At 38.6% G+C, this 12345-nt stretch overlaps 1 long non-coding RNA gene across 1 annotated transcript; it reads left to right on the top strand.

Annotated features, from left to right (window-relative positions):
• Positions 1-538: 538 nt before the first annotated feature.
• LOC126174815 (uncharacterized) lies at positions 539-10532 on the top strand. Its single transcript, XR_007535487.1, has 2 exons — positions 539-1412; positions 10437-10532. It is a non-coding gene; the product is annotated as an uncharacterized LOC126174815 (long non-coding RNA).
• The last annotated feature ends 1813 nt before the right edge of the window (positions 10533-12345 follow it).

The raw sequence follows: 12345 nt of genomic DNA, 5'->3' as shown, positions 1-12345 counted from the left end.
AAGAAGCTTGCACAGGATAGAGTAGCATGGAGAGCTGCATCAAACCAGTCTCAGGACTGAAGACCACAACAACAACAACACTTGCGACTGCTAACTGTGACTGAAATCGCAGTTAGATTCTGTAAAGTTGCTACTGTGATATCTGTGACTTCTCAGTCACTGTGATTTCTAACAGATACGCGATTTCCTGCCCACCACTACAGCTGCGCATGTCAAAGCAGTGGAGTAGCGCTGGCAGGCCACTTACATTATACGAAACTAAAAATACTAATAACTAATAAAGGAATAACCCGAGGAACGTCATATTTGATGTACATCCTTCTGTTGTGAAAACAAACAATATGTCAAAGTCTGAGATCAAAAATAGTTGTATTTTGGAAGTTAGTAAAATTCCATAAAAAAAACGTAATTTTCCGACAGTCAAGAATTTAAATAAATACAGTGATGTAATAGTTCACCTTCAGTGACTATGTACGATGATCTGATCACACTTTCAGTGTTCATATGTAAATTTGGAAAGGTTTCAGTTTCAGAAAACCTCTGTGACTTTTCTATAATAATAATTTCAAGAATTCAAATAAATATGTGTATTGTGTGTTAGGATGCGTGTGAATAAGAATGTGTGCGTGAGAGGATGTGGGACGTTCGGCATTATTAAAAATCATTCATGTAATTCTCTACAGGAACTGGCAAGTGTTCCAACTCTGTAACGTGGGAACGAATTCACTAGTTGTTCCCCTACTAGTGAGTGTCGGATGTCCAAGTATGTATGCTTATGTATAAGACAGCCAGAACATTCGCGACTACATAATAAATTTCCAGATGTAAAGTAAAGCTTATAGTTCATTTTGTTTTGTTTATTTAATTAGAGACTTTTGTGTTACTTAATTTGATGACGTTAATGAGCCTAGAGAAGTGGTTTGTGCTTGCTAGATTTTGGCGCGAGCCGCGCCCTAGAAGTGAGTTCTCATTCGTCGTAAGTGCTGATAGCCAATGAGAAGCGAGACGGTTGGCCGCCTAGCGAGGAGATATAGTTTTGAGTGTGGGAGAGTGAGAAAGGAGTCACGAGCTACCTTTGATTGGGGGCGGTATGCTGGATGTGACTTTTCGTATTATGTGCAAGATGAAGTCCTGGGATGACTTCTGCGTTATGGTCCAGTGTTAATGGTATCTGGTGGTGACCAGAAACTGTTTATGAAAACTTTAGAGTGTTTTGATAATTCGTTCCGATGAAAATCGCGAGTGAACTTTGAATTATATAGCGTGGCGGTACTGAGTATTTTATGGCGAGCATAAACTTTTGCTAAAGACAACCACTGAATATCGTGTGCAGAAGTAATTGGCCGATCATTGACTGTGTTACAAGTAATTGGTTTCGGAACTTGGGAAGGTAAAAGTTCTGGCTGTTTTAGGTATGGTGATAACTGTGAGCAGAAACTTAGTAAGTTTCGTAAATGTGGGCTGATGATCTTGTTTTACGGCAATAAAGATCTACTGAAGGTTTAAATTTGAAGTTCATGTTTAAAGTACGAGTGACATCCCGTTTCCGAAAGTGCTCGCGAAGAAATAGGAACTGGGGAAAGGACAAATATTAAGAGTGAACGATCGTCATGTGGACAGAAAGACAGTGATAGCCCATGAACTGTGAGTGTGTTACATAGAAAATTTTCAGCAAATTTTACTTATAGCGGCCTCCGGCGTGTAGCTATGAGGTTACAGTTTCCTCAACACTGCTTTTTTGTGATCTCGTAATTAGCTGCAGTCAGAAGGAGTTTACGTGAAAAGATCTATCGCTGCAAAGAGGTAGGTGAACAAAAATTATAAAAGAAATTGCATTGCAGCAGCAACGTATAATCCGTCGCAATTGGTGCATCGCACACACGCACGTAAAAAATCCCGTCGCAATTGGAGCATCGGCCGGGAAAGATAATGAAACATTTCATAAAAAGCAGTAGTGTGTGTGTAACCGGACGATAAAAAAGTGCTCGCGAAGAAATAGGAACTGGGGAAAGGACAAATATTAAGAGTGAACTATCGCCATGTGGACAGAAAGACAGTGATAGCCCATGAACTGTGAGTGTGTTTCATGTGCTTGGCGGATGAATTTTGCGGTTGGTTATTTCGCGCTGACTGAAGTAGCTGATAACGGCGACATCTGGCAGACTACGAGCGACGGCGACAGCGGAAGCAGTTGGCAGCGCTGACCGGAGTGGTGGCCCGTAAACTGGTTCGGCGGCCCAATGCATGGTGATCGGACCAGCCTCAGCTAGGCGTGTTACATCAGAAGCGCAAAGTTAAGTAGTGTGCTGTTTAAAACTTTGTGTGTGTGTGTGTGTGTGTAAAAAAAAATCTGAATAAAATGGCTGAGTGTAAGCAAACAAATGTAGAGGACGAACTGAGGGTAGATAGGGGGAAAGAACAAGGGGAAGAGATTTTTGATCCCATGAACTTTAGCTTGGGTGTGTCCCAACCCAATTTCAGTAGCAGTTTGACAAGAGTCGTTAAGTGTTAATTATGGATCGGAGGTGGAACAGAATGTATCAGATCCCAGTGTTTCAGATCTACCTGTGGCAGTAGCTAATATTAATGGAGACTTGTATCAGTAAATGATGGGGCGAAAGATAGTGGGGCAGGTATGTTAATGAGTCTATTGGCAAAATTAAATGGTTTAGATGCTAAGATGACGAAAATGGGTACCTCATTAAGTGAGGAGATGGAAGCTAATATGACCAAATTAGGTTCTGATATGACAAAAATGGGTTCTGAGATAGATTCAAAAATTAGTGGGTTAGAGTCAAAAATGAATAATATGGGTGAGGAAATAGAATCTAAGCTGGATTCAAAAATTTCAGATCTAAGAGATTGTTGGAAGCAAGACATGACAGTGCTCAGTAATAATGTTAAAATTGAAATAAATCAGGTTAAACAGGAATGTACGCAAACTATCGTTCAAGTAAAAAGTGAAGTAACTACACAAATCGAACAAGTTACTGATGACCACCAGCAATTTAAAGTGCATGTAAATACAGAAATAGTCAAGGCTCGTGAATATATCAAAGGGGTAGAAAATTATAGTGAAATAAATCACGCTGCCTTAGAATGTAAATTGAAGGAAAATAAAGTCACTGGCTTGGAAACTCATATTAATCAAATGAGCAATTGTGTGAGCATGACTGTCGGTTAACAAAAGTAGAACATTGTGTTACTAACAATATTGGTAGCATTATGTCTAGCGGAATAGTAGAATCCACTGAGATTGTGTATGTCACCTATCGACAGTTTCTCAAGTTTGATCCCAATAAAAGTGTACATCCACGTGAGTTTTGGAATGACTTTGAGGATATCTTGCCTAAAGTGTGGACTGATAAACTGAAGATCGGATTTATTACTTCAAGCTTAATAGGGGAGGCAAGAATCTGGGGGAACTTGGCCTCAAAAAAATATACTGAATTACAGGAATTTAAACACGCTTTCTTTGAGGAGTACTGGGGTAAGCGAAAGCAAATGGATGTACTTAACTGTTTCTGGTCTGGGGAAAAATACGACCCCAAGAAAGAAGGAATAAAAAGATTTGTTCAAAGGTGGGTAACTACTCTATCCTATCTTAATAATAAAGTAGAAACGGAGCAAATCATTTTGGGGGTAGAAAATAAGTTACTTTGGAATTGGAAGAATAAAATAATATCTGCACCTAGAGACAATGTAGATAAATTTGTACAATATCTAGAACGCGTTGAATCAGTACTCAAAGAGGAGAAAAGTGCGAGAAGAGAGTATCACCCTCTTGTTAGGCAGAATGACAATCACTGATGTAAACATAAGCAGAATGAGTGTGCAGAGAGGAGGCGGATATCGAGGTAGGTCACGAGGGAGAGGCAGGACATATGATAATCGGGTCAGTGACCGGGGGCAGCACGGAGACGGCTGACAGATGTCAGGAGGTGACGCAACCAGCTGGCGAAGGACGTCAGTTAGCGGTGACGCACCACGGTCGGAAAACTTGTAGCTGTCTACGATTATGCTAGCGTTCGTAGACAACGGCATTCTCAGTTAAACCCGCTGGCAAAACCATCCATAAGAAAGGCACCAGTAAAACCACCTAGCATTAATATAGTTGCTACGAAAGAAGGGAAGAATAACGGGGAGCAACAAGAGACAGTAGAATTAATTAAAGTAGAGTTAATGGGGCACAGTAATATTAACAATAAGAAAAAGAACACGCTTGTCGAAGAAGTAAGTACTGATAATAAGGTTTTGAATCAAGAGGTGAAGGTAAATCTGCACAGCGAAACAGATGAGGATCTGTCTGACAGTGATGGAAACAGAAATGAAGCAGAGGTCAAAGATGTGCTTCATAGGTTATTTGAAGTAGTTGAGGGTCATGAAGAAGAAGAGAAGAAGGAAGAAGTGGAGGATATATATATTGCTGATGACACTTGGGTTAGGGTCGCAGAAACAGAAGTGAGTAAAGGAAGAGAAACACTAGAGAGATGTTTCGATTTAGCACTAGTGGTCAGACTGGTAGGAGCTGCCACTAATAATAGGGATAATATTAAGCACGAGGGAGACCCTGTAAGTGTGAATGTGATATCCACCCAGGAAGACAGGTTTTGGCAGTAGGGAAATGGTGCAGGATTTATTAGACGAAGTAAAACCTGAATTCAAAAAAGAGTACTTAGGACAGCCAATAATAGAGTTAAGTGTATTAAATGAAAAGGTAAAGTGTTTAAGATGCCAGTAAGTGGCTTAAATATAATTGTCGCAACAGGAAAAACCAAGAAGGTGGTAAAGCAAGAAGTATTCCTAACCATAGTTGTAAAGGGGGTAGTAATTAAGCAGAACTTCTTGGTAATAAGTGGACTAAGCGTAGACATGCTGGTGGGTGCTGATTTTCTTAGTAAACATGAAGGATGGGTAAATTTCGGGACAAATGATGTAATAGTTAGAATTAATGGTAACCTTATAACAATACCCTTCATAGGTAAGAGACCATGTGACGATACAGAACTGAATGACTTTCCGATCCGTATTTGCAAGACCACAAAACTGATGGAAGGCTACAATGAGTACAATGGAGGTGAAGAAGTGGATCCGTCTGAGCTGGATAGTGTCAGAGAAAGGATTGATGACAAATTACAGGAATTAAGCGAAATAGATGAGGGACAAAGGAATGACTTAAGACAAATTCTAACTAAGCATGTAGAAGTATTTTCAGATCAGCCAGGGCTAGTTAAAGATTACGAGTGTTTTTTGACAGTGCAAAAGGATGCACATTTCTTCGAAAAACCGTTTGCAGTTCCTGAAGTGCACAAGGGAGCAGTACGTGACCTGATTCAGAATATGCTAGAGTGGGGAATCATTGAAAGAGCAATAAGTGTTTACAACAACCCGCTGGTAATAGTACCAAAGAAGGATGGCTCGATTATATTAGTATTAGATGCTCGAGCGTTGAATAAAATAGTATTACCTGAGAGTGACAGACCAGAAAATATAGTAGAACTGCAGCAGAAGTTTAAAGGCTCAAAGTACTTCACATCCATAGACATAACCTGTGGATATTGGAATCTTCCCTTAGCCAGAGTCAAGAAAGTATACGGCGGTTTTATTTGAAGGTAGATGTTATCAATACAAGGTGGTGCCGTTTGGACTAAATATAAGTGTATGTGCCTTTGTAAGAGCTATGTCACAAGTGTTAGGGGACCATTTGTTAAGAAGGGTAACAGTGTATGTGGATGACGTTTTAATATCAACACCAACGTGGGAAGAACATTGTGTATTATTAGATGAGGTATTGAAAGCAATAAAAGTGGGGGGCATGAAGTTAAAATTAGATAAAACCGATTTTGCAAAGAAGGAGATAAAATTCTTGGGGCATGTAGTGAGTGGAGAAAGTATCATGCCTGATCCAGAGAAGATTAGAGCTATTCGAGACTATGCTGCACCAACAACACGCAAAGCACTGAAGGGGATGTTTGGTGTGTGTGGTTTTTACAGAAAATTTGTGTCTGGCCAATTGTTTAATGCTCCTTGCCTAAGAGAACAATTAAAGAAGAATGTAGTATATAAGTGGACTACTGAATGTCAGAAGGCTTTCGAAGATCTAAAGGAAGCCTTAGTTAGTAGTAAAATCTTGAACCACCCAGATTTTTTGACACCATTCTGTTTAGGATAGGATCTGATGCATGTGGATATGGATAGGGACTTGAACTGTTTCGAATTGAGAAAGAAGGAGAAGAAGTACACAAAACCATTGCTTTTGCAAGTAGGTCCCTTCAACAAGCAGAAAAGAATTATAGTATATCCGAGCTAGAGGCATTAGCTGTTATTTTTGGCTTACAAAAATTCGAGAAGTACCTTTTAAGACATGAGGTTTTAATCTTCACTGACCATAGTGCCCTCACCTATCTAGAGTCCTGTCAACTTAAGCATGCTAGATTAAAGAGATGGTCCCTGTATCTACAATAATTTAAGTATAAGATGATCTATATTAAGGGTTTGGAGAACATTGTGGCAGATGCCTTATCAAGAAGTGTGAAAGACAACGGACCGGAGGGGAATTCCATCTGTAATAAAGAATGTAATGAAGTATTGTTGGCAATCATGCAGTTGCAGGATGATGGTTCAATCAAACGTATTTGTAAGAATCTGCGAAGGGAGCAAAACCAAGATGACAGTATTAAATTAGTGAAAAGCAGATTAGGTCATCCTGACTTTCCAAAATTATCTGTATACTACAAGGTGCATAAAGATGTCTTATTCAGGCGTAGAAAATCTGTTTTCCAGAACAGCATGTTGATGCATTAATTGACTATATACACTGTAAGTACGGACACCATGGAGCTCGTAAGTGTATTGCTAAGTTAAATGAAGTAGTGATCTTTAATAATATGTGGAGAAAGGTGCAACGGTGATTAGAATCATGTGACCGATGTCAGAAGGTAAGAGCCAAAAAATTATTCAAGGTCAGATGTATTATGTAGAACCACAGAATCGACTAGCTGTGGACTTATTTGGACCACTACCAGTGTCACAAGGTGGTTGTGAATATGTTTTCGTAATGGTAGATGGTTTCTCCAAGTACGTTAGATTTTACCCCATTAAGAAAGCTAATTCTAAAGTAATAGTAACCAAATTGGAAAAGGATTACTTTGTAAATATAGGAGTGCCCAAACCTATATTATCGGACAACGGGCCACAGTTTATTTCTAAGAAATTTGAGGAGTGCCTAAAACAACGTGGGGTAGAGCATATTAAAATCTCAGCTTATTTTCCTCAAGGCAATATGTGTGAGAGAATTATGAAGGAACTAAACAGGTTATGTAGGACTTACTGTCACAAGAAACATTCTGCATGGGCCAACCATATAGAATATTTTGAGGTGGTCATTAACCATCTTAAGCATGAAGCCACAGGGTTTGCACCTGTAGAACTAATGTGTGGAATTAGGCCAATAATATCTTGTTTGATCTTGTAGAATTCCCTAGTCTTACTGATTTAGCTATGGAAGAAAAGAAAAAACTGGCATGTGCTAACATATGGAAGAAGGCACTGGAAAGAAAGAGAAGAAACGATGCTAGAGCCAATCCTACTAGCTTCCAAATAGGTGATTTAGTACTAATAAAGACCAAGGAGAAGTCCAAAAAACTTACCTAAAGTTCACTGACGAGTATGTGGGACCATTTAGAATAATAGAGAAGCATCGCCCTAATGCTTACAGGTTGGAATTTGTAAAGTCTCATAAGCTGCTAGACTTCAGAAATATCATTGACCTGAAAAAGTATGTACTAAGAGAGGAGAGTCGAGAGCTAAGTGCGTGACGAACACTAGGTCTCGAGTGGTGTGACAATGCTATTTCTTTTCATTTCGTATTGTCAACCTTCCCCTTATTTCATTCAGAGCCTTTTACTATCATCTTTCTTTCTTCACTATCTAGCGTTAGAGAGAGTACCAGGAGGTTGTTTTGGGAAGAGAGGCAGGGTGTGGCCTGCACAATGTCAGTAAAGGAGTGAGAGGTTAGTTGTTGCCTGTTCAATCGTAGTATTAAGTATGTGAATAAATGGCGTGAGAACCTCAGGAGGTTGTTTTGGTAAGGGAGGTTAAGGTATGATACAGAGCAGCAAGGCTGTCTGTAAAATAATGGTAATATGTTGTAAGAAGAATATTTGTGTAAGGTAATGAGAAAATGTTTCAATAAGAATGTATGTGAGGAAATCATTACAGAGCAGCAAGGCTGGCTGTAAAACGATGGTAATGTGTAACAGAGCAGTAAAAGTGTTGCCTGCTAAATAATAATAAACAAAGGAGTGAGAGGCAAAGTGTTGCCTGCTCAATGTTGGTAAAAGAAGGAGAAGCTATGTTTGTAAACAGAGTGACGTAATGTAAGTAAACGAAAACGGGATCAAAGCTTAAAAACAGGTGGATGTACAAATGAGAGAAGTGAGAAGGAACCTGACGTAACCCAGAATAAATTGAGACGTTATTAACCATTACTAACCTGAGTGAGTGTAGTATGTATATGACTATGTAACAAATACTGAATGTGACTAGAGAAACCTGATGTTGAATTTTGTAAACCCGAGTTGGAGATTATTGTAACAGAGCAGCAAAAGGCTGGCTTGAGAAACCCAAAGTTGACTTTAGTCAAGAGGAACCCATATATGAATCTGAACCATTCAAGTGCCCCAGAAGTCAATAGAACAATTTTAAGATTAGTAGTTTTAAGGAATGTGTAGTGTTTATATATGTTTTCAGATGTTGTTTTCTTTTGTACGGGACTGCAGGAGATCGCCTGGAGAAAAATTGTATATATATGAATGATTTTGTGTTTTGTAAGGTTATGTGGTGTATCGGATTTGGAGAGCCATAAGCACTGGCTGAAATTTGAAGTGTATTTGTGTACTATTTGTTAGAAATAATTTGTATATATTTATATGTAACAGTAACTTGTTTGATTCGTTGCGATGAAAAAAAAAATTGAAGAAAAATTAATAGTAAATGTGCCACTTTGGTACAGCTTGTAGGAAAGTTAGTTCATTTTTAACTAAAAAAGGGTATTTGTAAATGGAAATATTGGAAAGAAAATTTTGCATGATGACTTGGAAAAGTAGAGTTATTCAAGTAAGAGTCATGAAAACAATGATTAAAATAATTTTGAGAGGGTTATTGTGTTAGGTTAAGATGTAGCATTTAAGGATGGAAACTGAGGACAGCTGAATTTTTCAGGTGCGCTGGTGTAAGGTTGTAGTAGCACGAGACTCATATGGACCTCCAAAGCAGGACAGAGTCTGACAACGAGTGCTAGCAGAAGCGGCAAGTGTTAAGTGTTCAGAGGTGACGCTCACCAAAGCGATAATGTTGTTAGTGTGCGTGTGATGTAAAAAAGAGTGTATTGTAGGTTTATTTTTCAGCAACTTATGAAAAAAATAATAATTGTAGTACTGACAGTCAAGAATTTAAATAAATACAGTGATGTAATAGTTCACCTTCAATGACTATGTACGATGATCTGATAACACTTTCAGTGTTCATATGTAAATTTGGAAAGGTTTTAGTTTCAGAAAACCTCTGTGACTTTTCTATAATAATAATTTCAAGGATTCAAATAAATATGTGTATTGTGTGTTAGGATGCGTGTGAATAAGAATGCGTGCGTGAGAGTATGTGGGACGTTCGGCATTATTAAAAATCATTCATGTAATTCTCTACAGGAACTGGCAAGTGTTCCAACTCTGTAACGTGGGAACAAATCCACTAGTGGTTCCCCTACTAGTGAGTGTCGGATGTCCAAGTATGTATGCTTATGTATAAAACAGCCAGAACATTCACGACTACATAATAAATTTCCAGATGTAGAGTAAAGCTTATAGTTCATTTTGTTTTGTTTATTTAATTAGAGAGTTTTGTGTTACTTAATTTGATGACGTCAATGAGCCTAGAGAAGTGGTTGGTGCTTGCTAGATTTTGGTGCGAGCCGCGCCCTAGAAGTGAGTTCTCATTCGTCGTAAGTGCTGACAGCCAATGAGAAGCGAGACGGTTGGCCGCCTAGCGAGGAGATATAGTTTTGAGTGTGGGAGAGTGAGAAAGGAGTCACGAGCTACCTTTGATTGGAGGCGGTATGCTGGATGTGACTTTTCGTATTATGTGTAAGATGAAGTCCTGGGATGACTTCTGCGTTATGGTCCAGTGTTAATGGTATCTGGTGGTGACCAGAAACTGTTTATGAAAACTTTAGAGTGTTTTGATAATTCGTTCCGATGAAAATCGCGAGTGAACTTTGAATTATATAGTGTGGCGGTACTGAGTATTTTATGGCGAGCATAAACTTTTGCTAAAGACAACCACTGAATATCGTGTGCAGAAGTAATTGGCCGATCATTGACTGTGTTACAAGTAATTGGTTTCGGAATTTGGGATGGTAAAAGTTCTGGCTGTTTTAGGTATGGTGATAACTGTGAGCAGAAACTTTAGTAATTTTCATAAATGTGGGCTGATGATCTTGTTTTACGGCAATAAAGATCTACTGAAGGTTTAAATTTGATGTTCATGTGTAAAGTACGAGTGACATCACCTTTCCGAATCATTTCTTTAAAGTACATAGAAAATCACCACAGAATTCATCAACCGACCACGGCATAACAGCCCGGATAATTATAATGGATATAATGGACAAGCTATGAGGTTACAGTTTCCTCAACACTGCTTTTCTGTGATTTCGTAAGTAGCTGCAGTCAGAAGTTTACGTGCGAAGATCTACCGCTGTAAAGAGGTAGGTGAACAAAAGTTATAAAAGAAATTGCATTGCAGCAGCAACGTATAATCCGTCGCAACTGGTGCATCGCACGCACGCATGTAAAAAATCCCGTCGCAACTAGTCAACTTTAACTGGCCTAGCATACAGGAACAGGCTTGAATATTACCTAACGCCTCAATTACAACAGGATATGAGCACAGGTTTTGTTTTCCAAAAAGACAGCGCACCACCACATTATCATCATGAATTTCTCACATATCTCCGCAGGAATTTTGGACTGGACATGATGGAACGATGACCTGGGCAGCATGATCACCGGATTTAACATCAATGGACTTCTGTGCATATGGTTACATTAAAGAAGGAGCATTTGTTCCTCCACTTCCATTAAACTCCGACGAGCTGTGACAACAGAGAACACAATGCAGTTTTCAGGTATGGAAGGGCACTGAGGAGCCTTATGATCTGACTCTGGCGCCTTCCTGCCCTGTCGGAACAGCCTGCTTAAAACACTTGATATGTCTACATTCAGTCGGTCAGTGTGCTGATTGGATGTGGTGAAATATTTCACAGCTAAAGTGTATTTGTGAAAAGTCAAGCATGCCAAAAGTAGCCAGCTCCAAATCATCTCTGATTCGTCAGTGGTTACAAGAATTTCCTTATTTCTCTACAGAAGGAAAAGTCACTCATTGCAATGTGTGCAACAAAGACTTAAGTAAAATGTTAACCTTTTATCTCCTACGTCCACTCTTAGAACAATGATGCCACTTTCCCCCCCTCCCTCGAGTTAACTTGGACCAGACACATGTGAATGCAAAAATATTGTTCCTAAACCCTTAATGTAGGTTAACTTTGCTAAGTAATCTCCTATGTAAATTCTTCCACAAAATATTTCTCATTTCTTTTTGTTTGTAGGTGCATTCTGAACAGAGATCACATTTAAGTCAGCATGTCGTAGGGACTAAACACCAGGCAAATTCTTAAAAAAAAAAAAAAAAAAAAAAAAAAAAAAAAAAAAAAAAAAAAAAAAAAAAAAAAAAAAAAACACACATTTGTGACAAAACCAAATGCAACAAGCAAAAACGAATTTCATCTTGACCTGTGCTGAGGCACTGTTGCAGCAAATGTACCATTCAAGGCAGTTGAAAATAGCCAGTTCAAAAGTTTTCTACAGAAATACTGTCTCTGCAGCGTTCCATCACATTCCACACTGAGAAAGAACTATTTTGATACTTTATATGAAAATACATTGAGCAGGATAAGGGGAGATACAGGTGATTCATACATGTGGACCTCTGTCGATGAGACAACTGACAGAAAAGGTCTATATGTGGCTAATTTGATTGTTGGAAAATTAGATCCTGACAAGGAATGCTCATTCTCAGCATATAAAATGCTATTAACATACAAGAGATGCAGTTTCTCAAGAGAAAATCTGAAGAAAGTGTTAGTTATTTACTGTGACTAAGTACGAACATGGACAATAATATAATGTGGATTTTTGTCAATCTATTTATCTTTTGAGACAGTAAAATGTCACATTTTGGTCACCTATTTCCTGATTTTTATAACCTATTTTTGCAAGTGATTGAACC

Source organism: Schistocerca cancellata, chromosome 3 (genome assembly GCF_023864275.1).
Source record: "Schistocerca cancellata isolate TAMUIC-IGC-003103 chromosome 3, iqSchCanc2.1, whole genome shotgun sequence".
Lineage (NCBI taxonomy): Eukaryota > Metazoa > Arthropoda > Insecta > Orthoptera > Acrididae > Schistocerca > Schistocerca cancellata.
The sequence above is the reverse complement of the archived record's forward strand: the minus strand, read 5'-3'. Positions and strand labels throughout refer to the sequence as shown.